This window comes from Limulus polyphemus, unplaced genomic scaffold, assembly GCF_000517525.1.
Source record: "Limulus polyphemus unplaced genomic scaffold, Limulus_polyphemus-2.1.2 Scaffold82, whole genome shotgun sequence".
In the NCBI taxonomy this organism is placed as follows: Eukaryota; Metazoa; Arthropoda; class Merostomata; order Xiphosura; family Limulidae; genus Limulus; species Limulus polyphemus.
In genome coordinates, this window is record NW_013665692.1 from 361,992 (window position 1) to 386,207 (window position 24,216).

The window sequence follows — 24,216 nt, forward strand, 5'->3', positions numbered from 1 at the left end:
GGTTTGATACTTGTGGTAGGAACATCGGAAATATTCCATTGTGTAGCTCTGTACACGAGCAAACAAGTACAGCTATTGTGAATAATGTATCAGGATTGTAATAACTTTGGATAAAAATAAAGAAATAATATGTAACTATGTATCTCATACTTAGATATTTGTATATACTTCAGGTAACATATAATTATACATCCTTCTAATCTTACAATTTGGTAACTGGCGATGTCAGTCTGCGCTAACTGAGTGGATATGGTGAAACGTTTCTTCAAACTCATTCCCTTGAATTTGTTTTTCGCTAAATCAAATTTAGGGACATAGCTTGTTAATGCGTGTAAGTAATTAGTTACAGAAAGTTTTTATGGTCTAAGGCTAGTGGAAATAGCAGTAGCTATCGTCTAGTCACCCGACAGAACAAATCGAGGTAGGCATTAGCCCAATTTAAACCAACGAGATTCAGACACGTTAAAGTCGCTTATTTTTAGCGGTTGGAATAAATATTAGAGACTGTGAAAGGCACTTATGGTGAGCTCTTATACAGACTGTCATATATATTTCTGATGAAGAGTTTCCTGAATAAATTAAAAAAAAAGTGTTAACGAAGTTCGTGAAAACTTACGTGCACTGCAAATAACCTAGCAACCATTCTCCCGGAGGTTTAAAAGAATAGCTGTAGAAGCTTCTTTTTGTGCTACCGCTCTTATTGGAATATCGTTGAGTTTATGGAAGGGAATCTCTCTTTGTTTGTTTCAACTTAAAAAAAGGCTTCATTATTGAATATACTTTCTTTACCGTTGTTAAGTAGTTATATTTGCGGTGAACGTCTAGAGTTCTAGGAATTTCTCACCAACTTATGAGTATGTTTATGTTTTCAATGTTGAAAGTGTTGGACGAGGGTAGAGTATATCTGGAGAGATTATAATAAAGAATGGTTCAACGTTTAGTTTTCCCAGAGCAGTTTTCATTGTAGTATTTTTTATCTGTTTCAGATTAACGTACGAGTATATATTTGAACAGTACATAAGCATACCAAATTGAATAAGGAACAGCGAGGTTTGGTGATACAAAACAAATGCTATCTACATAAAAGAGATTTAATAGCTTTTGAAACATATCTTCACCACCTTCAAAGGGCAACCATGTGATACAAAAGTGACATAATTTTTAAAAACTTAGGACACACATTAGCAGCTTTTCACACGATACTCTTCATGGTTGTAACCCAAAATATGACATTTGTTTAGTCCCTCATCATTTAAATGGGCCTCGCTACAAAAGTTAGAAGGGCATAAATATTTGTTTGCCCTAAACCTGATAAAAATGGCATTGTTCTTCTCAACAAAAATTAATCTCTTTTTAAACTTTACTGAAGTATCTCGACAAACATAGGAAACTTTTTCAAGATTTATCTTTCACTAAAAAGTTGAAACTTCAAAGGTTTCTTCTTCATTTGAAAATAGAACATGTTTTTAGTATACTGGTCAGTGTATGTTATTGGTAGTACTATGAGGGACTTTATACTATTTTTTGAGTAGGCTAATACCTCAAGTTTACATTCTGATCTGAAAAAAGCAGTTTTCTGCAAACTAATCACTTGACAAAGAAGTGCCTAAATTGAATATAGCCGGAAATCAATGAAATTACATATATATTAAAGTACATTCTTAATGATAACGCTTACTACACAAAACCTTGCTGTTTTACGCATAACCACGTTATTTAACAGCACACGAATTAATAGAAATAAATAAATATTTCATTCACAAAAAATCATATTACTAAATTTTGTTATAAAAAAAGATGTGCTTGAGATAGAATAATACATTACACATTACCTTAATTGTGTATTATTCTAGTTTAATTCATAAGAAAGGACAATTTTATAACATGATTTTTTACTAAATTTTAAGCGTTATATCAACTCTACTCTTTTCAAAAAAAATTCAAAGGTAGCTCAGCGACAAGTCAGTGGGCTTCTATACGTTTGGTTTCTATACCCGAGGCAGGCAGCGCACAGATGGATCATTGTGTAACTTTATGCTTTACAACAAACAAACAAATAAAAATCACAAATTGAGAAGAAAATAATAAAGATCAAATGACAGCTTTTCCTCGTGCTTCCGATACTAAAAATATGTAAAAATAATTTAGAAATAGTTTTCAGTCTCTTCAATCAAATTTCAAGTGCCAATAGATTATTTTAGCTATTAGTTTGGATTAGTTGCGTTAAGAAAGTCATTAGAAGCCATAAGTTTAAAGAAAGCTGGATGGTACTCATTAAGCAAACTTTAAGTTAGATATTGGGCATCTGGACAGGCTTAAGTATACAATGACGCAGTAAATACCAGCAGTCAAAGTCACTGTAAGTTATTTGATCTCTACTGATGCTCCAAGAACCTGTGTATAATGTTCATTGTCAAACATTCAAAGTTAAGGATGTCTTGGAGCTTAATAAGATTGCTGGTGTTTTTGACCAAGCTAAGTAAGCAAAAGCAACCGAGATATCGTTCAACATTATTGTGCTGTTGCTTTGTGTCTTTTACAAAGCTTGTATGCTATTTGGCATTATTTGGCAATGCTTTGCTGATTCTGGTTTGAAGCAAGGACAGTTGCAGAAGGATCTCTTTCTGCCTTACTTGAAGGCCGTCAGTGCAACTGTGCTGTAGGACTAACAAAAATATGTGAGACATTAATGAGGCTAATATGGACTTGATTTGTATCCTAGACTCACACATGGCACTTTGAGGAAAGCCAACTCTTAAATAAACTCAGGATTGTCATCACTACTTTGAAGAATAATGTGAATTCTGAATCATTTTCAAACATCATCAACAATGCATTTCATCCTTTTGTATGTTACATGTTGAGCTTGTTGCTATCCTCTTGAATCTTATTTGTGCACCTAGGGAAGTAAACTGGTTCTAGCACCTTGCATCAGTTCATTCACTTACGCTATGATGATTTGTATATGACCGAATAAACTATGCATACTATCTCTCTCATAGTATCTTGGCAAGATAATAATGGTTGGAGACGGCTTGAATGGGTAATGAAGAAAAACTTTAATATAAGTTTAACATAACAGCAAATGTACAATGTTTCTACAAGGTTTTGTCATCATCAGGTGAGATCATTAATTGTTTATAAACATGCCTGTTCTTTGCATTGAAACGGTATAATAGTTTCAACACAGGTATCTCTGACAACGAATTAGTGAATACACATTTTCATCTTATAACAATTCATATTTCTGTACACAAGCAAAGTAAATGTGATCTTCTCGTAGACAGCGAAAAACATTTGGTACTGAGGGGTACAGACGATTGAGGGTATCTTATTTGCTATGTCAAGCGTGGAATTTAAATTCAAAGCAGAAACAGCGACTTTTCTTGATATTTATACACAAATATCTTTTCTCCTTTCAAAGAGGCATTTCACCACCGGGTTAAAATTGGGAGGCATGTGCCTCTTTGGTTCCACCGCCTATGTATGTTCTTGAGAAAAGAATATTTTGACATTTTTTTTTCGATTTTCACTGAACAAAAAAGCCTATCATAGGAGTACTTCTATACTAATTGATTGATATCTTAAAACTTATTAAAAATATACTTATATTTTGTAGTATTGAAGAAAACTACTTATTCAATCTCATTACGTATAAGTTCTTGACTTACCTAAAGGACTATTTCTCCCTGTCTTTTAAGAAAACGGTACTGTTTCTGTGTTTGTTTGATTTTTTAGAAGTGCTATATATATCGTTTGTAGATAAACTACAATGGTATTATTGGAAAGTTTCCCGAAGCAACTGCCAGATTGTACAAGACCTTAAATCTTACATACTGAGCAGTCTACAGCTTTTTACGTGATCGATTTTACTGCTATACAGCCAGCTGGTTAGCTATTTTTAGATCACCCAACAAATGTCTCCAAATGCACTTTTTTGCGTCTTCGCAAAATTATGTTGGACGGAAAGGGTTAGCCTATTTTAAGTCCAAAAAGCTCTTAAGCTTAGATATTTGTGTATTTCTAGTCTTAAGTAATGTTTTTGCATACACTTTAAGCTGAAGTGATTGAATGATTTACTGTAACATCGAGGATGTCATGTAGTGTCAGGTTTTTGTTATAAACGAACCTGTTATACATCAATTGATACCATACCTTCATTTGCTATTCTGACAGGATAAGAAGCCACAATTCTGTTTGTTTATGTCATCCACACAAAGTTACAAAAAAGTGTTATCTGCACATTGTCATGTCTAATTTTGAACTAGTAGATTATAGGAAAGGCAATTAGTCATCAAAACCTATTGCCATATCTTGGGGTAATAATGTCTGACTGAATAGTATAATTTGACCATCACGCTTATTGTGTACCCATGCCCCGAAAATGTGGAACACGAACCATAAATCCTCAGATTCACAATCCAAGCACGCTAACCCCTAGGCCACGCTTGGTCTTTCACCATTCTGTAAAGTTAAGAAAGCAAAAAAAAAGAGATAGAATTGTAGCTATGCTTTCGACATAATGTTTCAATTCAGACAAGATGAATCATTTGCGTAAAATCCTTGACACGCAAGATACAACTTTTCACTTGTGTGTTCCATCTTTAGTTTACAAAACTCAAATTGAAACTTACTCCACAGGCAGACATTTAACTTAACGTGATATTGTAATAGTCAGATAATGATAAGCCTGGATTCTTTCCTTCATTCATTTTCACATTAATTTATGGAAGTTTAAATATCAGTTTTAGTATTGTTAATCCCTAACGTACTACAATTTTCTAATTTGTCACAAAAAATCAAGGCTCACTTAATTAAAATATACTTGTGTAGAAAATATAAATTTTTCTTTGCATTACGTCAACATGCGTCCACGCCAATTATGATCGCCAGTTTATACATTAAGAAAAATGGATTTTACTCTACAGAATTAGTATAACAAGCAACAAAAGGAGCCACTACTACCCACTACTTCTTGTTTAAAAGATTGATATTTTTCATTCTCCCATTGATAAAAATTCTCTCACTGTTTAGCCCTGTATATTTAATACACGTATATGAGACTAATCAATCTAATATACTAGTGCTCTTGGTTTCTTTATTTCAGAATTAGATAAGAGACATCTGTCCAGTTTGTATCTACGTTACCAGTGAAAATTGAAATGGAGCATAAAGCAGACTACAGTTGCAACAGTCTACCACACTATTCAAAGTTAATATTAATGGAGTCAGCAATATTGTAAATCTTACCTTATGAAGGATATTGAATTGTTGGAAAGGGGCTCAGACTAGGGCTACTAGGAGGATACCCGGGAGGGAAAGTTTCTTATAAGAAGACATGTTAAAATATCTTCAAACTGTTTTCTCTTGAAAAAAGAAAAGTTAGAGAGGATCTGATTGTGATGTTTAATATTATTAAAAGAAATTGATAGTGTTGATGCGTAATCTTTTTTCGTACTTAATGTTGAGAATGGTAAGACTTGGGAACACAATTATAAATTTTGGCAGGGGAGGAGTAATTTTCAGCTAAGACAACATTATTTATCTAGGAGAATAGTTGGCCTTTGAAACAAATTGTCTTCAGATGGTTTGATGCAGTTAATTTAAGGGAAGGCTTTATAAATATTTGAATAATAAAGGCTAGCTTTGGGAGTTTTATTTTAATTTTAAAACTTAATTTAGTGAATGGGATGGCCTAGATGAGCTAACAAACCCCTTACTGTCTTTAAATTATATTTAAGTACAAAATATGGCCCATCAAGAGACTCTGGAAAGAACATTTAATGACTTATTTGGTTTGAAATAATCTGTGATACATTAAACAGTGATTTTGAAAGATCATTCACCCATTGTGATTTTTATTACAAAAGCAATATTTAGTGTAAAATTTTCTTTCCTGCAAGCTTTTGTAAAGAAAATATACTTACAATCATACATCAGAGTCGGTGTATCACGTTAAACGTAAATACTGATAGCTCTTACACAGAAGAAACTAACTTTGTTCTTTCAACAATATTGAAATATCATTTAAAAGCCCATCTCATTCATTTAAACTCATGTTTAAACATAATTACTCCTTTGATTTTCAGACTTTGAAATCATTGACAAAAAAAAAAACAATATAAATTGCCGAAGAATGAAAGAAGCTCTCTTTATCAACAACAACAACAAAAAGCAAAACAACCTAATATTAATAAATTTACATGCAGGTATATATTTATATTTATTACATCTTTTCTTACTTACCCATTGTTGAGTTTTATTTCATTAATATCGAAAGACGTAATATTATTATTGACATTGTAACTGTTGTATGATTCTATTCAAAGCTTGTCTCTGATAAAGCTAAGTAAACCTAGCGAAACTTAGTGTGTCGAAAAACGTCAAAAAAATTACTTTTTAAGTTTTTCAGTGCTGGCTAAAGGATGGAAACCGTTTTCATTGAAAACGATAAACAACTTTAGATAAATGTCTTTTTTTTATTCTAACCGACGTTTCGGCTTACGTTTTTTTCAAATTTCTTTGAAAAAGATGTAAGCCGAAACGTTGAGTAGAATAAAAAACAACATTTTATCTCAAGTTTTTTTTTTTCGTCTTCGTTGAAAATATTATTTAATTTGGCAAGTTCCTCCTATAACTTAAACAGCTGTACTGTTGACACAAGTAAGATTGCACTGCGAAGAAGTGAAAAATGACGCAAATAATACTGCCCTGGTGATGAGCAAAGAGTTGTGATGTTATTACAAAGAAATATACATTGTTGAGGACCGAACAGATGAAGAACAAAAAAATATTGTTTAGAAGTATACACTTGTAATTTGACCCAGAGAAGAATGTATTGTCGAAGAGTGAAGAGCTATGTTGTTGAGAAAAATAAATGTGCATTGTGGAGTAAACAGTCGTGTTGAAACAGATAACAATGAAAGAGTGGCATTTATATTGTTGAAACATAAAGAATGCATCACGGAGAAGTGAATAGCCATAGTGTTGTCACAAAAAATGCATTGTGTGGACTAAACAGTTGCGCTATTGACACAAAAAGGAATGCATTGTAAGGATCGAATACAGTATAGACGCAAATATTGTTTGTGTTGTCAAATATTGGTCTAAGAAATTTTTGAATTAAGACGTAGTTTGTTTCTAACGAGAATAGGTACTTTACCAACTGCGTATTTTATGATGTGTGTGTTGGGGGAGTTTTAATAATTTTTGTGAAGAAGCTGTTTTTTTATGTTGTGAATTTCAGTGTTTTCTCTTTCACTCAGCCCCATAGTGACTCGGTGAAATGTCTGCGGACTTATAACTCTAAAAACCTCGTTTAGATACTCGTGGTGGGCAAGAGCACAGATAGTCCATTGTGTAGCTGTGTGCTTAATTATAAACAAAAAACTTTTACTCAGCGCCATTTTCAGTGATATATTGTAGCCTTCTTACGTTCATATCTAACGACTACGGACATATAAAATCAATTTCCTTAAAAATGGATTTCACATGATCTGCTTGGTCAAACTACGTTTTGTGTAGCTTATGATGCGCCAAGTTATATAATTGTATTTTTAAAATATAGATAAATTGTTAATACTACAAATGGTAATTGATAAAACGTTTAGAAATATAAAACCACGCCAGTTTTTTCTTTTTCACTTTGCATTTATAGCTTACCTATATGGAAGAATAATAATGTATTCCAGGAAAACTTACCACTGGCGTGGTGATTGCTGGTCTACGCTAATAACCACGTTAGTAGTTAGATAATATCTTTCAGTACCTGGCGTGTTGATAGGTCGTATCTGAAAACAAAATGATACATCGCAATCAATGTGTTTTAGTCAACGATATGTAAAAGGTTACCATGATTCCAAGAATAGATCAGTTTTATAAACTAAATTGATTATTCTGTTTAATATTGAGTAAGACATTGTAATTGTTATACTTACGTTTATTTCCCTTTACAGCAAAAAAAAAAAAGGAAGAAAAAAAAGAAGTCAATATTTGAATTGCCAAGTTCGCCATTGTATACACGATTTGACGTCATTACGTATTATGACGTTAACAATGTGACGTCAGTAAATTTCGTTGCTAACGGCACATGAATAATTTCAAGATGTGGTTGCGTTTGAAGATAAATAATGTTCGAGTGAGTAGAAATTTATTTACTTTTCTTCATATTGTGTTCAGTAACATTTACGATATGAGAATAATGATACATTATACAAATATTTCTATTATTAGAGCAATGATAGCGAAAAGAAGCTTTACGAAAACCTTGAAGAAGCGCTGGTTACAGTTCCCTAGACAAGCATAACAATTTAAAGAAATTACAAAATATGTCATTAGATGACAACGAAAACTTGTTCAGAGGTATACGTATAACTAGCATATACTTACTTCAAGTCAAGATCGTAATAAATAGCTTACATAAAAAAGCAGTCATATCGATTTTATGGTTATCACATGACCACATATTACAGACACTCGAAAATCAGAAAGGGCTTGCAAGTTTTTGGAACTTCCCTCCGATGTAACTAAATAAGCCTCTTGTAAGGCTTTAAAGGCCTATCGTCCTTAGGAGTAAGTTTCAGTTTATTTATTTTCATCTATATGTTCTGTTGTATTTCTGATAAGCAATCAAAACACACTAACATAAGGTGATACCAACTAGTCAGTGTTGTTTCAGTTGCTATTAGGTCATTATGTGTAATATAAATATATAGTGTTAAAACATTGTACGAATTTTCTAAAGATATTTCAGAGGCTACCCTTTTAATATACGTTTTTTCCCTCTCTTTATATATGTACAGGGGAGTAGCTAGAGGAGAGGGGGGTCGAACAACTACCTGGGTGTTCTAAAAAGCCAAAAAGGTTCACTGTTTTCTGAATTTTCTACTTGTAAAGGCTTACCCTAAACGTCTACAACTCAGCGGGTACTTTAAACTCCTGTTTTTAGTTTTTTACTCTCAAGTTTTGAACACTTTCATTTTGCAGGCTTAGCTTCATTTAGGCTTAGGTACGTCACATAAATTCTTGATGTAGAAGAAAATGTTCAATTTTTTAAAGAAAAAGATCTCCCCACGCTGTAGTGCTGGCTACACCACTGATATATTAGTACCAGTTTTGTCTACTTTTATATTTGTATCATTGCTAGGCTAAGTGTATTTCTAAGACACGCATTAAAAATCCCATTTTTCTTTGTTATTCGAGGAATTTTAAATTAACTTTGTCTTTTTAAATTTTGATAATTATCCGTTGGTCTTTCTTGCAAATTACACGATTAAATTATTGTTTAAACTTGTGAAAAGACAATTTTCAATAATGTTTCGAATCGCTAAAACACTAGCAAGATTAGAAATAGTAGAAACAGAAAATGAGTGAAGATTATAGAAAAGTCCAATAATAAATCTAAAACGTATATATATATATATATATAATAGTACTGAAATGTATGTATAATTGTATGCATTCAGATGGACATTTTTGCATTGTCCTATATCTATCTATGTTCTTATATGTGTTTATATCTGTATGCTTATATTTATCTGCCCCCCAGTGGCACAGTGGTATGTCTGCGGAATTACAACGCTAGAAACCGGGTTTCGATACCCGTGGTGGGGAGAGCACAGATAGCCCATTTTGTAGCTTGTGCTTATATCTAACTGTTTCTTTATGTTTTCATACGTCTCGTTGTTCTCTATCAACGCCAACTGTACATAAATTAAGTTAAAATTCATTATTTAATGATATTTCAAAAATTCACAGTCTTCTAAAGATGATGTTCATAAGCTTTTCTACGTAATCTCAAGTAAAGAATCAAAATTTTTCATAAAATATGTTTTTTACTGAAACTTTCTATTACGTATTAACAACAAGCCTATAAATTGTATTTTGAACTTTTAAATAAGCATATTACATCTAGTATTTTCGGAAAATTATCTATGAACTACACTTTGCTTTTTGTTAGTACATTACTTGTTAATATGACAGAAAAAAAAACCGAAATATTTTTAGTACTAGAGAATTATTACATTTTTATAGATAACTGATTCGAGGTAACGTTATTTTATGAAAAAAATCATCTTAATAACTTAAAATGTGTTATTAAGACCCACCACATAAGTCAGCCCAGCATCCTTTAGTACTGAGCCTAGGATGGTCAACAGGAGGGGGGGGGAGGGTCATTTCGGAAAATGGTAATTTAGGATTCATTCGACAGATCTCGAAGAACGAAGCTCGGCACAACTTCTGATACGAGAAAAAAATGTAATTGAAAATATGACATGATGAAATCTGTATGGATTATAATATAGTGGTACCATACTGGGCATTATACCATCCTTCTTATATATTTTAACTCTTCATTGCAATAATTGCATTTTTAATTTGATAATCGCTAGGGAGATCATCTTGTAGTGCATTGTGAATCTGCTTCAACTTCAACACTGTATCTTTGGGCTTTACTATGGTGTTAGTTTCATAAAATATTGAAACTAATGATTTCTTATATACGATTCCAATTCCCCCTTTTGAAGATAACAATACGATTGTGCCCTTTTTTATGTTTCACTGTCAATGCAGTAATCAATTGACAAATCTCCGATTCAGCTGGTATGTCAAATCGATTGGAGTATCTTCGAATAATTCTTCCCTCATCCGAACTAAACCCACGGTTTAACTTAATCAATGCACTTAAACCCTCACATTCACAACAACATCTAGAACATTTCAAGAATGTTTCATTGCTACATTGTTTTACTTTACATTTACAAGTTAACGTCTCCATGTTTGCTGTCATGGTCTCGGGTCAGGTCACAAGTCTGGTCCACAGGCCTAGACCTCGAAAATAGTGCCAAGCGTCTTCTTTTTGTCTAATTAAAACAATTCAAATCTTTCCAGAATGATTTTTTGTCCACATTAAGATGTCGAGCTTATAATGACAACTTATCAGTGAAACAAATATATAATACACGATCCTAAATCTAGATATAAAAAGGTAAAAAAAAAAAATCGCGACAGAAAAATATAAGATGAGCTCAGTAAAATAAATTTTAAACATTGGTTTAAAGGCAACGTCACTACTACCTAATCATTTCAGGAACAAAGTTAAATAGAAATTAAGTTTGAAAGGCAAAGAAATATTCACCTTAATCCACCCTAAGCTGATCATACCGACCTTGACCTTTCCAAGTTCTCATTTACAGTAGACAATGGAGACTTGGAACAGCGCGTGCCAGCGATCGATCACCTCATACTCTGACTATGGATGTTATAAACAATATTTCAACTGTTATTTGCGCACCTTGTCGTAGTGTTAGTCTCCAGGTTTTTGTATGTTAAGACATCTCATAAGGGGTACCTGTTTCGATTCGTCAAATCTGTACACACGTTAATGATTGCTGGGCTCTCTTTGATTGTTTATATAAGAATTGAAGCTTGCTTTTCCCTAAAACCCCACCAGTACTTGCAAAAAAAAGAAAAAAAAGAAAGAAAAAAAAAGCAAGCAAAGAAACACGCATGTGGGTCTGACGTAGATGTGGATTAAACTAGAGAATCTTCCTAGTCAATTCAATTTTTTTTATCAAAGCTGTTTAACAGAAACTATAATCTAATTAAATTCGAGTAAAAAATTATCAGACTATTTTATGAATCATTTGCCTTTTACAAAAATATGTATAAATAAACACCCAAAGAACATATTAACATACAAGTGGAAAAATTATAGTTTTTTATACTAAAATAATTATATGAAATTGGTTATAAGTATTGTAACATACACATTTTAAAGAATATATTATTAGTCGTTGTTTTAAACTAAAAAAGAAAGACAAATACTACGTAACTCTAATTCATATTGTTTTTACTCACCGTAGCCACCCGAACGTTTATTGCCTGCCATCATAGAACACTTTCACTCAGTCTTGTATGGTCTCCAGGGAATTTTAATTCCACTCTAATGTATATTACCCCCCAGTGGCACAGTGGTATTTCTGCGGACTTACAACGCTAGAATCCGGGTTTTGATACCCGTGGTGGGCAGAGCACAGATAGCCCATTGTGTAGCTTTGTGCTTAATTACAAACAAACAAACAAACCAATGTATACTGTGTTTATCTCCGTTCTTGCTTGGGTTGAGATTATTCTCGCCATATATTATATACTCATTTTTATCCCTACCTTATCATATACTTAGGTTTACTTCCCATATCATAAAACCAGGTTTAATCACTCTCAATTTTACCGTATTTTCTCAGACACATAGTTTAAACCATATATTAGCATAAATATATCACAAACTCACATTTACTCAGCTCTATCTCCCCACCGTCTACCCAATATTATATTAGCGCCACAACATACCCCAACTTTTCCTAACCTAAGCTACACCCAAATTAATATGAAACAATCAGTTTTACCTCATCCCAGCATATCCTCATGTTTATCGGTGGCCACACAGAATAAACTCATTATGTACTTTATTTCTTTTCATCCTAGCGTAGAACTAGCTTTGTCTCTACACCATCATATACCAATTATACTAGATCTCACAAAAAACTCAGGTGATCTGATGAATTAAAACGTAGCCTTAATTCTTGGATGGATATCCAGATTTTCTCTTATACAGAGACTACGTTAATCATTACTTTTAATGTGATAAAAACTACTTCAACCACACTTCTCTAAAGAATGTTCCAAAATGTTTCGCTTTGCAACCACTAGTATAGTAATATGTCATATTTGCAGATGTGTGTGTTTAGCTATCTTGGGTTGGGATTGATTCAATACTAGCCTTGTGTAAACCAAAGATGAGTGAGGTTTCATACGTCGTTTAATATTTTTAATATCAAAGTTCTGTCTTCAAAACTAGAAACGTTGTCCATCTTTGATTCAACTTGCTATAGGTCATGCTTATATGCACCAGCTATCTATTCTGCCTGTTTTTGAAGGAGATTTTATCATTTATATTTTACTTTAACTCGTAGAAAGGGTATTACATTCTACTTAATTTTGGTGTATTTAAATAATTTTCTTTTATCTGCTCTGATGAAAAAGTTATCTAATATGCATAAAAGCTACTTAAAAGTCCAAATAGGATTTTCAAGTTTGAGTTTTTTACCTGGTATACCGAGTTTTATGTCTCGAACCGGGAGTTACTCTCCTAGTTAGTTTAAGACATAACTAAACCAATTTATTTTTAAGCGATGTTTTAATGGTTGTCTTGGCATTTAAAGTTGACCCAATTTGGTAGATGAAGAAAATCAATTCTTCTGTTATAAAAATAATGGAGCTTTATTCATCTAATGTTTCAAGGACATATTAAATAAATCACGTTTCATGTTATGTAACAATAACTAAAATTAAAGCTAAGAAATGAAAACATTAAATTTAGTATGTATCTCCAAAGTATGTCAACTCATTTAAACAGTTTACATGTAACTGATTAAAAGGGAATATTTGATTAAACTTTATGTATTACTATAATGTCCTCATTTGAGTCTTTCTGTGGAAAATTTACGTGGTGAAATGAGCTGTATCTTTAAAAAGACAATACATTTTTTTTTTAAATAACCTATTGAAAAGCTGGGGAAACCATTACCGTTGAAAGGACAAAGTTTACAGTGAATAATAATTTAATCCAAGCTTTTAAACTTTAAGTAAGTTGGTTACTTAGTAACAGTATTATAGATGTAAACATTATAAGCTAAATATATCGAAGTATTATCCCATTTATATTATACATCAAATTGCCCGGTCGTGGCCCATAGCATGCCGCGCTGTAGATCGGAGGGTTCATGAATCGCTCTCATTACTGTAAACACACACAAATCGCACTCACAACATTTGGGGCCATGAGTAGGTTATGATGTAATTAGACTAGCCCAACAGTTGGTAGTGGGTGCTGTTGACTAGTTGCCTTTCCTTTAGATTGGCCTGGCATGGTCTGATGTTTAGGGCGTTCGACTCGCAATCTGCGGGTCGCGGGTTTGAATCCCGTCACCAAAAATACTCGCCTTTTCATCCGTGGGGGCGTTTTAATATGACAGTCAACCCAATGTCACTGTTCTTTGGTAAAAAAAGCCCAGGAGTTGTCAGTGGTTGGTGTTTACTAGCTATCTTACCTCTAGTCTATCACAGCTAAATCATGGATGGTTAGTGCAGATAGACCTCGAGTAGCTTTGTGTGAAATTCGTTCAACCAAAAATGCTCGCCCTTTCAGCCGTGAGGGCGTTACAAAGTGATGGTCAATCCCACTATTCGTTGGTAAAAGAGTAGCCCAAGAGTTGGCGGTGGGTGATGATGACTAGCTGCCTTCCCACTAGCCTTTCACTGCAAAATTAGGGACAGCTAGCGCAGATAGCCTCGTATAGCTTTGCGCGAAATTCAAAACAAACCAAACCAATCGTGTGAAATTCAAACAAACAAAATAAATAAATAAACAAATTTTATCAGTTTAAAATTAGGAACGACTGGAGTTCTCCAATAATTAACATTTTTTCTACCTCCCCAAAAAATTTTCAGATGATATTTTACAACCAAGAGAATTTTACTCATTCTGAGCAAATATTTCATTTCAACTCTATGTACCATAAACTCAGTTTTAATCTGACCCAAGCGTTCACTGATTTTCACGTGTTTTACAGCACAATTTTCGCCTTTTATATTCACCTTTATCAAAGCATACAAACAGTTTTACTCCACCTGGGTCTGGCATGGTTTGGTGTTTAGAGCACTCGATTCACAACCTGCGAATTTCATCACCGAACATGCTCGTCCTTTCAGCCGTGAGGGAGTTATAATGTGACAGCCAATACCACTATTAGTTGGTAAACAGTAGCCCAAGAGTTGGTGGTAGACGGTTTCAACTAGCTGTCTTCCCTCTTGTCCGTTTCTCTAAAATAAGGGACGATTAGTGCGGATAGCCCTCTAGTAGCTTTGCGTTTAATTCAAAACAAACAAATACTCCATCCGATCATACACCTAATCTAATCTCTACCACACTATGCATGCTTTCTTAATCTTTTGTAAAGAAAGTCCTTTAAAGTTTCTGATATTTTCTATCATAAAGCTAAATTTAAACAACTTTTGCAAATACATTTGATTGTAGTAGTATGAACGTGACTTTTTTTCGATTAACATCTTAATTTAAATACCTTATTAGCCTTTTAACTCCCCGATTTAGTTTTACTTGAGATCAAAATCACATACAGATTTGATTTTTCTATAACTCTGATTTCTTTATATTCTTCGTGAACTTGATTTCTGTAGACCAACTTTATTACAAATAAGTGTCATCACAGAATGCAAGCCATGGTTTCATGTATCTGTTTAGCGCCTATATGCAAAGGGTTGAGTGCATTATATTAAAATAGTATTGAATATGTTAATCAGCAAGTCATCTGATAACCACACCCGATATAAAGTCGCGGAATAGCAGCGTGAATGAGAACACTGCATTTTGACATTGTTTGGCCTAATATAGATTGCGTGATGCCACTGAAAATCGATTGTTTATGGAAAGGATATGTTTCCGAAGAAACACACTCATTCATCCAGGTCATAAGTATATATTTAGATCAGGAATGAGAATTTACAAGACAGGAGCTATATTTTGTACATAATGATTTTTAGAAAACAAAAGAATGTGGATCAATGGGAATACAGGACTATTCTGAAAGAGACCTATAACATGTCATACCACAACCGTTGCAGGAAAGTAAGCAAAAATCAGTGACAAAAGCAATCCACGTGCTTCAAGCAACAACACACAACATGATCAAGAAGAACTTCCGACAGGAAAAGCGACACAAGTCACGTGTACATAAGTTATTTCCATAACGTGTTCAGGAAAGTTGTTTCTTTTCCTAAATTGCCTACAATCAGGGTGTGGGTTAACAAAGATATGGCTTCCAGTCATATCTTCTATTAAAATGTCGTATATACGTCTTAAGCAGCTGGAGAATGAATGGGTATTGATGCTACTCATATGAATACGTAGTGGTCAAGTTCACAGACTATGGATTTTCGTACAATAGGAGTATTGAAACGGGCGCTAGGTAACTGGCATTCTCATACACAAGATGATTTATGAAAAATGTGCAGGGAGGAGTGCTGTGTTTTGGACATGGCAGTCTTAAAAAGTACCTTTTTTGCAATGAAAATCATGCTGTAGAACTATTGTCAAGATGCACTATCGTCAGAAAGAGAACAGGCGGACATGGTGACATAGACTGTAACGACGTGGTAATGCTCTATTATTGTTTTAATATATCGCAGTGAATCTCTGTATTTGATTTACTGTGAATTTTCGGCTATCTGATGCCCAGTATTACCACATACTATGTTAAAATGTTTTCCGAAGAATGATGTTACTATAGTAAACTTATTGAACGATGCAGAGTCAAACATTTGAAAAAAAAAGAAGAAGAAGAAGAAAAAAAAAGGAGCCTTTAATGTTATCCTTGGAAGGGAAGAACGCGCACAGCCCAATACACAATATCTTAGACAACAAGACACATCCCAAGTCATTCAATCTGGAGTAACTTCATCAGCTGCAAAGTGGAGTGTTGTTAGGAAGGAAATGTTTTCGACCAAAACACTATTATGATGGTGCTGAGTATATTTATTCATACTACTAACAAGATAACAAATAACAATTTGACAAAGGCTCACAGCTAGACCTAGAAAACAATGGCTGTTTTCATGAGATTTTGGTTTTTGGTGTTTTCATCATATTTGGCAACTTATGCAACCCATGGTTCATAGCCATTTCTGAGCTATAAATTCTGACCAAAGGAAAAGCAACCAGTCAGCAACACATGTTGCCTATTCCTCTACTTTTAATTGAATAGCAAGATTAAGAGTCAGAGCTATAACATTTCCACGGCCGAAAACGTGAAGCGTATTCTGTAGCATATTGCAGTTCGAACCTTGGATCTTTCGATAAGCAACCTGAGATGCTAGTCATAAGGCTACAATTGGCTCGTGTTTAAGAGAAAATAACTGAAATTACAACAACCTTATCAATCACAGACTTCTCAAGGCCACCATTGCATTTTCAAGAGACCTTTATGACTTTGGTCGACTTAAACGTGGTCTTAAAAGCTAACGTTCACTCACAATGAGGGTCTGAAAGCAAGTTTTTCAAGATATGTGGGTTGAGGTAAATCTTGCTGTCCTTTCCAAAAGCTCGTGATAATGGAAATTACAGTGTTAGACAACAATGCATAACCATGGACACCAGACTGAGCATGTTTGATGATGGAGGAAGTAGTTCCAATGGTAGTAATGGGACCTGGAATACTGTTCTTATAGTGTTTAATTTCTAGGGGAAAAAAAAAGCACAAAATGCTTTTTGACAGGAGTGGGGAGTTTTGGAAGGTGATAATTTATATGTTATTGAGGTTACTATTTTGATTAGGCCTAGAGGGAATTATGTATAGTAAAATATCAAATGGCAATGCAGTTTTAAAATTAGTTACAGTTTTTGCTTTTAGGTTAAAAATCAACAACCAGAGAGCAGTGATTCCACCTTTACGTTTAAAAACAAAAACTGGTTCCAAGTATTTATCCGGAGAAATTCTACATAAATTAAGAAATGGCTAGAATGTTGTATAAAATGGCTTGTTAGTTGGACTGTTCTGTAATTGATTTATTTGATTCTGATGTGTTACATATATATTTGACTATGGGTGGTAACTTAAATTTACAAAGAGCAACAGCAATGACATTGAATCGACAATGCTGGTATGTTAGCTTAGTCTAATAGATATTGTATACACGTATGCTGACTAGCATTATTGTAAGAAAATAATCAAGAATAAGAGAAACTCCCTATTGGTAGATAATGGTCTAACAATAAAAAGTTTTCGCTGAGAGACCCTAAAATTAGATCCAGTATCTGATTTCAAGCAATTAAAACATAATGAGAAAATTGAGATAACTATATTAAAACGTCAAACAGTTTTGAGCTCGGAATCTTGCGAATTCTTTTTTCGAATAAACGGTTTAAAAATGACAGAGACTTTAAGTTATTAAAGAGACTTATAAAATAAAAAAGAAAAGAAAAGAAGGAATAAAATTACTATATTTTTTTCTGTTTACGTTGTTTGCTCATTAAAGTATGCATTCTTATTTACTCTTCTTCAAAGTTAGAAACATAAATGTTATCCTGAAAATTATGTACACCTATAACAGGCCTGCAAAAATTTCATTCATCAGCTTTGCCTACTTATAAATAAATAGGTTGATGTAACGATTCTTTTCTAAGTAGTATGAAAGTGAAGAAAGAAGTTCAGTGTGCACACTTTTGTAAAGGTTGATTGTAAAAAATGTAAAAAATCTCACACAAGTTTTTATTGGTTGTACTCAGTAAAACTTTTGTTTATTTTATTCACAACATTTCACCAGGTTTACCTGGTATCATCAGGTGGGATACAATAACTGAGGCTAACTGAATTTAATTAAATAATAATGATCACGTGAGAATTTCTAACAATAGTAATCTACAAGCGTATGACTAAGCAATTGCAACAATAAAATAAGTTATAATGAACTGTCAAGTTTAGGTATAATAAAGAAAACTTTTAGGCTTGAGTCTAAGTATTGAAATTCATTCTATATACGAGAGAGAAGGGAATGATTAAAAAGATATATATGAACACCTTTGTATTTGTTAAGAATAGTCATGTTTTTTATTAATAGGACTTCTTTAATTTTAGTCTATTAATGTTGTCTTCTCTGCTGAGGATTTTTACCTGAGAAGAATTAAAACAATGACTGTTAATAGATATGTGTTCAAAAACATGAGATGAGGATTTAAGTATTAACGCAAACTGGTAGAAAGTTGTGTATTTGTTTCACCAGTATATCAACTTTTGCAATCTGTACATTCTATTGCAGAAAGTTTTACTATGTACAACCGATAAACACTTGTCCAAAGTTTAAAACATAGTTCTTTCTAATATTTAATTAATGTAAAAATCTGCTATAAAATGTTTCAAAAAAGAACTCGTATTTCGCCGTTATTCATCTCTAAAAATGGCAACTCCAAAACAATTATGAACACTAGGTGCAGTAATAAATGTTGGATTGAGAGCATCTAGCGACTACTGTAAGCGGATTGTTTCCTCATCTCACCCAAACTTCGCTACGCATACTAACCTCAGGGCTAGGGCCATGAATCGAAGAATTAATATTAAATCTACGTCTACTTAGATGAGTGTGTTAGCTACTTTATTTTAATTGTAAATAATGTATATTCATGAAATCATACCACACCAGATGAGAAAGAAAAGTGATCAATAAAAATATGCCCTCCTTCCCTTCATCGGGCCACTTTCATTTCCAGAGCCCATCCCTCATAGCTCAGTTCAAAATGAGTGTTATTCGTTGTCTCTGTAACTTCCGGCTCTTTCTCACACGTCCCGTGGTGGGAACAGAACAGATAGTCTATTGTGTAGCTCCCCCCAGTGGCACAGCGGCATGTATGCGGACTTACAACGCTAGAAACCGGGTTTCGATACTCGTGGTGGGCAGAGCACAGATAGCCCTTGTGTAGCTTTGTGCATTATTAAAAACAAACAAACAATAAAATTTTTAAAGGTAACATACTTTCCAATTTCATACAATGTACTTGATAATGTGATTATTAAGTATATTGATAATCACCTGATAAAGAGGTTTCTGTTTACTAGAATAAAGTAAATTAACGTAAATATGAGCCTTACTACTTCAAATTTAGAAATGAAACAAACACAAGTTTAGATTTCTGATTTTTAAAAACATTCAAAATGTCTGTCTTATACAATCGAACTGTCACACACTGGCTTTCATTTTAATAACTTGTTAAATACATCTTATCTAATATTCGGTTTGTGAAGTAATGTCTAGCTTAATGATAAGAGCGTATTACTATAGTAATATAAATTATTAACACAATATAATTGTTAATCATTGGATAAAACAACAAAACCAATGAATTATTAATTAATTGTGATTTCTTTTATTCATCAAGAATATTAAATGCTATTTTCTAAGTTATTTGGTTTGGGCCGGGCGTGGCTAAATGGTTAACATGTTGAACTGGGGATTCGAGGGTCTATATTACTTTAAATGGAAAAAAGTTCGTGCTCCGCAATTTGGTGCCGTAGATGAGTTATAAGAATGACTTCAAATAGCGCTATTCGACTAGCGTAGCCTAAGAGTTGGCGGTGGGTGCTGTTAAATAGTTACTTTCCTTCTATTTTGTCAATCTAAAATTAGGGACGATTAGCACAGATAGCCGCCCTCTTGTAGCTTTGTACGAATACTCAAAATAAACATAACTAAACTGTGTTATTTGGGTAATTACATGAGTATGCTTCATTTCACATATTACATTAGTTTTGAAAGGATAAATTGAAATAGCAACTAAAAAACGATGAACATCGTTTATCAAAATTTGAATACTAAACAAAATTACACCTTACCCAATAATCCATGCAGCCACTATGCGGTTTACAGGAGTATCTATATATGTTTTATTCTGACAAAACTTACTGTGCTTATCACCACTACCTGAAAATTATTTTACTTAACAGCGGGTTATATATATATATATATTTGTAAATTATGTGATATAGAGGGCGTTTTAAACGGCTAAGATCAAGGACATTTTCCATTCGAAGGAGCCTACGAGTTAGCTGTAGGTAAGTGTGTATCTGTTTATTTTTAATAGGTTTTTAATCGTCGTTAATTTTGAGATTTATCTGCCATTTTTAAGTATTTTTCTGTGGTATTTTTTGCGAAGTTGTGATTCTGCGGATTTAATTTCTTATTTTCATTAGACCTTTGAATAATAATTGATATTGATTAAAATAGTTGGTGTTAATCTATCCTATAAAGTTTGTAAGTATTTGAATTGTAGTATAAAATTATAATTGAAAAGTTGTATAATACCACTACTACCCAATTCTCTTTATGTTAATGGATTATTATTACTATCACTTATCACAAAGCAGTTTAACATATATTAGGCTAAGCAACTTCTCAGTGCACGGTTGACGATAAAAGTCAATACGAGGCTTGTTTTAGATTTAGAAGTTAAATCATACGTGAAGGAGAGCAGCGTTCTTCGTTGCCGAAAGATATAAACTAGAATTTGTGAACGTTTGTGGTTTTTAACTTCGCAACAGTAATCATTGTGAGATTTTAGTATACATCCAGAAATAACGATACCATTTCATTCTCACTAGATGGTGCTTAGACCAGACAGTTCACTGAATAAGCAAGGATTAATGTAAGTTTTGCATTACCAGGCATTTTCTGTGCTTTCAGACAAATCTATATTTTATCATAACATGTATTAAAAAGATATTTCAAAAAATGGCTACTTATATTAGTAAGAAACTTATAAATTACTATTTTCCAAATCAAAATACAAAACTTGAATTGCATTAATTGTTCTTCAAACGATAATTTAAAAACATCGCTTCATTATAATATAATGTTTCATTTGAAGTATCGTTCTTCAAAGTATTTTGCTTATACAAAGCACATCAAACGACTATTTAATACGTTTCTAATGCACTGTGGCAGAAATAACTCGATATTTGCGGTAAATATTTTCGCAAACAGTCACAGTAAAAGTCAAAATTTTATCATTCTTTTGTAGATGTATTCAATTTCTCCTGAAATCTATATTTGTAGTGTTTGATTATCCTTTAAAATAAAACGTTGATGAGGGATATCAATAATGGAATAAAATGACCCATATCAAATTTAGATGAAAAATGGGTTCAAATTTAGTGAAATATGATAGATTAATAGAATCTCAAACCCGATCAGTTATGTAAGTACATGCTGCTTGTTTATGGTAGGAAGGAGTAGATGTATCCTAATGTTGGTGGAAGTCTAGGTACCATACAAAACATGCTATGTGAGCACAACATTCAATTTGTTCATGAGAAGCACAGGTGGCCAGATCATAGAAGATCTAGATGGAGTTAACCTGTTTAAGTCATAAGCTATGATTGGATATTTGATTGCAGCAGACATTGTTATACTTGTGATGCAGCTGTATGTACATGGAAATGTCTGAGAAATGTTCCTGTATATGCGACTTCATTTGTTTGGGCCAATACATGACATGGTTAAATCATGAGGATAGTCCTCAGAAAATGTATACAAATCAAGCAGTGCAGCAGAAGACGTATGTATCACAATGTGACACGAGCTTCTCTTGGTCACCTTTCTCATCCAGCACTTTTAACTCGGAGAAAAAGGACACAATGTTGGCCATTGGTGGCTAAAATGAATCGTAGAATGCGCAAAAAGTCCTTACACAAAGTTTAGGTGGCGTAAATGTTTTAAACATGTTTGTTTAGAAGTCAAGGAGACTGAAACAGGGAATACCTGTTCATATAAACATCCATGAAATTTCATACTATCTCCAACATAATATATTTGTGAGTTAGGCATGACTTTATCCAACGCTCTTCATTGTATAATCCTCTCGTTTACAAACTAAAAAAAACTCACATGACTTTGGTAATTATTGTGGAATAGTATTTAATACTGAGTTACACTTTTAATAGGTAATCTAATGACATTTGAATTCTAAAACTATATTCTGTAATAAATCTTTGCTACGTAAAAACCCTATAAACAACAAGTTTCATTTTTGAAACACTTTCTTTGATGTCGTCCTGTAATTGATAACATCTCACTTTTAGGATAGAGGGGTCACTGTTCTTGTCATTACCAACGTAGGGTTCCAAGATGCTGAAGACCTTGGCATCTATACTTATGACCTGTGATGACTTCAACGAATGTCTGCGTTTACTTTGGAAACTACAATAAGTGCTCTTCTCTGTATCATATACTACATTCAAAATGAGGACAGTTGTACCCTGAGTATCGTCCTACAAGCAGCTTATAGGCGAGTGGGTTTGTATACTTTGAAGTAAAACCATCTTTCTCGATATGTGTTGGAACCCAAGGTACTGTGGCACAAATTTAGTCATAAAGGCCTTACTAGCCACTCTAATTGCTTGTCAAAATGGGGTTTCATCAACAATCTGGAACATGCAATTTAAGATATACACAGATGTATCTACTACTGGCGTTGCTAACAGCAATGTGAGACGTGTTCATAGTGTAGTTGTTGGAAATACGATCGTCTGTCGGGAATTGCTCTTTAGTAACTTCAGTGAGGTTGTAACAGTCTCATTACTTAAAACTGAAAGATTTGCTAAAATGTAGGCCTTGTACCTGCATTCTCACATTCTCTAATATCTTCAACTGTCTGTTCTACCAGATGACATAGGTAGCTTGTGTAGTCCGCCTTACTGTATACACTTTCCAGATATATATATATATATATATATATATGAGTTAGTAGTTTCGTATGGTGTTTCTCACACCTCCAAAGTCTTTTGGAGATGAGTATCTGGGAGTAGGACTGGCGGGTGAGCATGTTTTGGTGCGACGGGGATTCGAACCCGCGACCTGCAGATTGCGAGTCGAGTGCCCTAACAATGGCCATGCCGGGCCTTATATGTGAGTTAAAAACTACCATGACTAGTTGGTATATCAATACTTCAATCTAGAAACACAGAATTTCATGCGCTGTCATTTAAAGATACAATCAAACTATTTATTACCAAAGTAGAACTATTATGAGAGGCGCTTATTCAGGGCATTTGTAGTTTGATGGGTTTATGACGAAATGTGTAAAGACCAGATACTGCAAATCCATGGATTTTTGTCCTTCAGCAAAAGATCCCTATCATGTTTTCATCATATTTGATGTCCTTTGCACATGTAAAAGTCTAGTCTGTGTTTACAACATATGTCTCACTAATGTGTGAGCTTTGTGACACTGAAGTCGCAGTTGTCCACATTTCTCTTTCGTGTCGTCGCTCAGTAACATTGGTCATTTTAGATATAACCTAACTCTTGGTATGAGCCCGGCATGGCCCGGTGGATAAGTCATTCGACTCGTAATTCGCGGGTTCGCGTCCTTGTCGCACCAAACAACTCCACCCCAATATCACTCTGCTAAAGAAACTGCAACAACACTTCCGTCGGCGAAGTGTTGTTGTAGCCCTATGTTCCACTAGGAACGACAGGAACTAAGAAGAATAGAAAAATAGTTCTTGGTATAGAACTATGAAGATCAATCGTATTTTTAGTTTCCAGGCTGTTGGTCCTGTTAACTCAATTTAATGTTTATACTTGTTTGAC

General features: G+C 33.6%; 1 long non-coding RNA gene across 1 annotated transcript in view; it reads right to left on the bottom strand.

Moving 5' to 3' along the window:
* The window catches only part of LOC111087978, a 73,831-nt gene extending 65,823 nt beyond the window's left edge, over positions 1-8,008 (bottom strand). Inside the window, exons 1-2 of the long non-coding RNA XR_002612599.1 lie at positions 7,938-8,008; positions 7,702-7,790 (exon numbers count right to left, since the gene is read on the bottom strand). This is a non-coding gene — a long non-coding RNA (uncharacterized LOC111087978). The remainder of the gene's footprint in view (positions 1-7,701; positions 7,791-7,937) is intronic.
* Between the last annotated feature and the right edge of the window lie 16,208 nt (positions 8,009-24,216).